We start from the raw sequence: 6,240 nt of genomic DNA on the forward strand, positions 1-6,240 counted from the left end.
AAGAGCGGCATGGTCGCCGTATACGCTTCTATTTTGAAGGTTGAGGTTTTTCCACAACGTCTTCGTGTTTAAAGTGATACTCCAAGACTGACTTGTTATCTCACCTTAACAGATAACAGACAGCCATAACATTATGACCACTCACAAACATTGATGGCCTACAGCTACAGTCTCCCATTCACGCCATCCGTTTGTAATAAAAATATATAGTTTTGCCCCATTTTTGCTTATCAAGTTACAAAGTGCGTAATCTTTTTTTTTTTTTTTTTTTTTTTTTTAAATAGAATAGACTTAAAAACTGCATTTCTCCACCCAAAAATGAACTTCCCCTCAGAGTCAGTATAACCGCTCAAGTATACTCTGAATTAGGGTTGGGCGATATGGACCAAAACTCATATCTCAATATTTTGTCTCAAAATGGCGATATAGGCAATACATCTCAATTTCTTTTTTTAACTCAATAAATTCTTACCAGAAGGACAATTCTGGGTTAAATTTGCTGATGAAAAATGCCACACAGGCACATTTATTAACAAACAGCTGCAGAATATGTGCCACTTTTTGTCCTTTAAGGGACAGCACGTGTGAGTGAGTTCTGAAGTGTGGTGTAATAGTTTAGGGTAAGGTCTGGGTTAGGACGCACTCAGTGATCCATCTAACTGAGCTTTTCATGCTGTTCTGAGAAGTAGAAAAAACAGCAACTCCTAAAACGAGAATTGTAAGACAAAATAATCTATAAAAAAAAAAAGAAAATGTGATATTTGAGATTGTAATTTTCTACATCGTCAAAATAGAAAACTCGATATATCTAGAATCTCAATATTTTTCCCAGGCCTATACTCTGAATTGCCCCTCAGAGTCAGTATTAATAATACAGCAAACTATATGACTTAACAGTAGAGGGTACTGTGTATTTTTTTTTCAAAAGGTTTAAATTGGGAAAATTTGAATACAATTTTGCAATTTAATAAATGTTCAACGCCAGGAGATAGCAGGAGTGTCCTTTGTAATCTTTATGCTGGGGTACGCTGGTTGATAAAATCAAACAAAATTTGGGGGACGAGTTATCTGACAAAAGTGTATTCTATAAAAAATTATAATAAAGTACAGAGAAAACAACAGCAAGGATGTATAGCATGTGTAACATTTTCAATTAGTTATGAAGTTATATATGTAGCTAATAGTGACCATATTTTGATTTCCAAAAAAGGTCACTTGGCTCGATCTTGGCATGAAGTTAAATATATAATTAAATATACCTTGTGATAAAACTACACAATACAGTAGGTAAGTACTAGTAGCTGTCCTCTGAAAATTAATATCAGCAACATTAATATGTCAGCAGTGCTGAAGTCCGCATCGAATGTTAACGTTTTAAAACCCAAGTTAAAAGCTTTTCTTTTCTCAACTTCATATGACTTAAAGGGATTTTTTAATTACTTTTGTTGATTTAATGTTTTTTATCATCAACTTCAAACTCAAATTGTTTTAATGTTTTTTATTGATTTAAATTTATGTTTTCTGTTGCACTTTTTAATCACGTAAAGCCCAATGAATTTCCCTGTGTGTGAAATGTGCTATCAAATATATTTGTCTTGTCTTACCTTCTAGAATTTAAAATTGTAAAAAAAAAACAAAAAAAAAACGTAAGTATCAGATAAATGAATTAAATGAAATATGAAATAACATTTTGAGTGTAGGTTTTAATATCCTCTGTATCATTTCATATAACAGAAGCCTCACAAAGAGCTTTTTCTGTGATTTTATCATATTATTACAATAATTAACACCTGAGCTTTAAAAAGCTTAACTGGGCATCCTTTGTTTTGTCTATTGAATGGTTTATAATTACTACCATTATTTATAGCTTATAGCAGCGGTTCACAATCTTTTTTGTCCCGTGTACCCCTTATGTATTTTTAAAAAAAATAATTTGTACCCCATCTTCATATCATACGTACCCCCTCAATAATTTTGGATAATCTCATGCAATGTTTATGTGATTTCTTCAATAGTAAGTAAATATGGTCTGTAAAATGTAACCAATTATTGTCTCCTTTTGTTAAAAGTGTGATAAAATGGCCTCTACAGCATTAAATAATTGTTTCAATAAAATACAAGAAAATGTCATATTTTATTGAGCGATAGTCCTGTTAGTTTGTGGTCAATTTGTCAAAAAAAAAAAAAAAAGCCTAAAAAGGAACTAGGAACATTTCCCAGATTATTTTTGAATAAATTGTTAAATCTTTATGAGTACCCCCCAACAATGTGCTCCTGTACTCCCAGGTGTACACTTACCCCAGTTTGGGAACCACTGGCTTATAGCATGTTTTGACAATGTAATAATTAAAAAAAAGAAAAACACAACAAAAGAATTAGTCTTTGGGGTTTTTGGGTGACGAAAACCATAAAATTGAACACAAATAGATTTCACATGTCGTAATTCCAGCACGTTCATTTTTGTCTTCTTTTTAATTTATATAATATGTTAAGATTTCATTTATTCAGTCAACTTTTTTTCAGGAAATTAGATCTGACATGTTTTGACCGCCAACTGTCAGTCTTCCTCAGAGGCATAATTCTACTTAAAATACATGTTCTATTTTTTTTTAGAAATCCCTCCAAACTATTAAACTTTCAAAATACAACATTGTACAGCAAATAATAGCAGACAGTTGATCCTTAACAGTTTGACAAAGAACAAGTTGTATGTATTTGATTACACGTCTACTGTAGACAAAATCTACCAAATGTAGTTAGTAAACACACAAGTAACTTTAAATGTAAAAGCCTATCCATGTTATTCCAAGCAACATTGTTTATCTTCATAATTCTTGCTCTTTTCATCGACAAAATAGGCACTTTTAAACTTTTTTAATTGAATGATTAAATATCATTCAATTTAAATATTCTGCAATCCTCTTTTAAAAATTAATGTAACATAAAAGCAGTTTGTGTTATTTGTTTGTGTATTTTTTTTTAGTTAATGTGAATTTATTAGACTATTGATTGCTAGGACAGAATTATTTTACCTTTTTTTTTTAATTCAATGAGTTTTGCCTTGTTTTTCTGCTTCAGAGCTTAATTGTAAAAGCAGTTACACTACAAAGTGAAATAATTCAAATATTAACCGGTGATTGGGTGATTCCATTGTTGTCCTCTGGAGAGCAGTGTAACCTTCATATCGTCACTATAGATATTATATTAGTGTGATGATGAAGCATTATAGAACAGAGACATGTGGGATGGTTTCTTTCATTCTCAAAGGTTGTGGAAAGAGTCGTCTGCGTTCAAAGGCAGATCAATAACTGAAGGGATCGTCTCTGATAACAGAAGAAAACACAACTCATGTGGAGCCAAAAAATGTGCCATAAAAACAAAGGCAATCAACGATGCAAGACAGTGAATCAGTCTGTCGATCATTCATTGATCAAGTGGGAATTTTAGGTTCATAATAGGTTATCAGTCTTTGTAAGATGCTATTACTGGGTTTCATGGTTTGCGTTGTAAATGGTTTTCTGCACTGGTTTGTGATAAGAGTGATATCAACAATATAGATGCACTATCTGCTACGTCACTACTTTGTATTTCAAAAGCCTCTCTCATGTAGAAAAGTCTCGTAAAAACGATTTTATATTACACCTATTCTGCAGTCCTGGGTTAACATGAACAAGTCCCAAATACCATGTTCTATAACTGTCTTGGGCAACTAGTGGGTCTTGGCCTACATTTGTGCCCCCCCTCCAACAAACAATAAAAACACAAAAAAATGAGGTCAAAAATATCCAAAATCACAATTGAAAATAACCCCCACAAAAAACAAAAAAATGCACAAAATGACAAAAAAAACAACAACTCTAAAGACACAATATGACTTCAAAAATCCACATTCCACAAGGACATCTCAAAAATGACTCTAACGACACTCAAAACAACCGAATTTGACAAAAGACATAAAATTAGGGAAAATGCACCAAAAATGACATACATCCTTCACAATTTCAACAACAAAAAGGAACAAAATGACTCCAAAAGTACACAAAATTACAGAAAAAGACACAAAAAACTGAAGAATACATTAAATTACTATACAAAACAACAACAACAACATATGACAGAAAAATACTCGTGGAAGTGTTAACATTTAGGCAAAAATAATGCTAAAACTGCACTTTAAAAATGCCAGTATTTATCTTATCTGGCTTGCTTGAGACTAATGTGGGCATTTGTAACCGAGTAAAATGAGCATAACTCTACTGGTTTAGAAAATTAAAAACCAAAAATATTTTTAACATATAAATGATAAAGTGACGTTAGAATGTCGCAATGTAAGTAAAGTGTGTAAACACTTTGACCGCATTGTAAAATCTGAATGACACCAAATAAAATATGTCAGAATAATCTCACCTGATAAGGATGTTATCTAACTGTCACTGTGTCTACACTGAGAATCAGAATCAGAAATGTTTTTAATGGCCATGTACAGTTTTAAGGACAGTACAAGGAATTTGTCTTGGTAGTTGGTGAACAAAACAAACAACAACAAAAAATTAAAAAAAACAAAGAACAACCCAGAAACAATAATAATAATAATAATGATAAATATAAAGGATGAGGGATAAATAAAGGATAGATAGAGAATAAAGGATAAATAGGATAAATATAAATATATATATATATATATATACAGAAGAAGTGTTTCATTTGAATTTCAGAGGAAGCTCTAGAAAACCTCATATCTTCAGAGTCCATTCAGATGAAACATGCTTTTACCACATTATTTTAAAACATGCATTGATGATTAAATGTGTATAATATTTATAATGATAAATTATAAACTTAGTACAGGACTGATAAAAAGGAAGAGGGTTTGCACTGGTATTTCAAGTCCAGTGCAAACCTACTGATCAGTTTCACTATGAATCTGTAAAGATGCTAACATTTGGAGCTCAAAGAGCCACCAGCTCAGTGACAGCAGAACTTCAATAATGGTAGATTTCAAACTCTCCAAAAAAAAAAAAAAAAAAAATCCAAATAAAACCATGTTTTCTTCAATGCTTAAAGCTGCAGTATGTATGTTTTTTTTTTGTTTTTTTTTGTAAGAGTCATTTGGTCAAAAATCCATAATCATCTTTGAGCATATTGTAATCCAAAGTGCTCTGAGTGGACAGTGAATCTCTTTTCCTTCTCCTGGCTCAGTAAATGAGCTTTCAAAATACAGGAGCGTGACGCTGGACTTAAGCCAATCAGAGGTCTTTATACCAACAGGGCGATCCCATGAGCTGTTTTGGACGCTACTATTAAGTCTATATAATAGTAGGGAAAAGTCCCATGACAGATCTTCCAGCAGAAGTCTCTAACGCGGCTTTTGGCACAGCGGTTACACGGCAAAGCAAGAGAAAAAAGGAAGACCTAAGTAGAGAAGCAACAGTTTAAAGGCTCAAATGTGTTCAGGAGGAATAGACTCCGCTTGAGGTCCCTCTGACTCGGCTTTGTGGATGCGCCTCACTGAACCGGCTGTTCTGAGTTGTTGTTGTTGTTGTTGTTGCTATTAAATAAGTGTTTAAGTTTCTTTAATGGTGTTCTACAATGATGATTTTGTTTGATTAACCCAACCCTAGTGCTTACGGCATGTCACTGGCGGCCGGTCAGCTTTCAGTCCGTGCAAAGTCCGTTCAAAAGAAGACCAGGAGGGGAGGGGGGAGAGGGGTGTGTAGAGCGTCTAACGATTCCACTAACTGCAGCTTTAAGTTTCAGTTATTCACCAGTTCTATAATAACTTGTGTGTGTTTCTATGAATCGAACAATGGACCTAAATGTTAAATATTCTTTATTTCTTATTAAGAGAGGACCGAGATTTCACTATGCTAGCATAGCTAACAGTGATAGGTAGCATTGTAAAATAAACCGTAGTTTCCCTCAAATACATAAATACACACCTATAATATTCTATATTGCCAAAACAAACTCCTTTTCTTGTGGTTTTGAAGGAGAATTAAACATGGACCCCAATTCTCCAGTTTTGCATAACAAAAAAAAAAACCTAACACATTAATTTGAAATAAACATACAATACCTATGACAAATGGGTCATTTCTTTTCAAAGTAGTTGTTTAATTACATTGAAAAGACTGTAAATATTTACAGAGACTTTCAAAAAGCAGCTAAAGTCTTCCTTTGTTAAACAGGCTTTCCAGAGCCAATAGAGCTGCTTTTATGATTGTGTTTTTTTTTTATTGT

Source organism: Gouania willdenowi, chromosome 14 (genome assembly GCF_900634775.1).
Source record: "Gouania willdenowi chromosome 14, fGouWil2.1, whole genome shotgun sequence".
NCBI lineage: Eukaryota > Metazoa > Chordata > Actinopteri > Blenniiformes > Gobiesocidae > Gouania > Gouania willdenowi.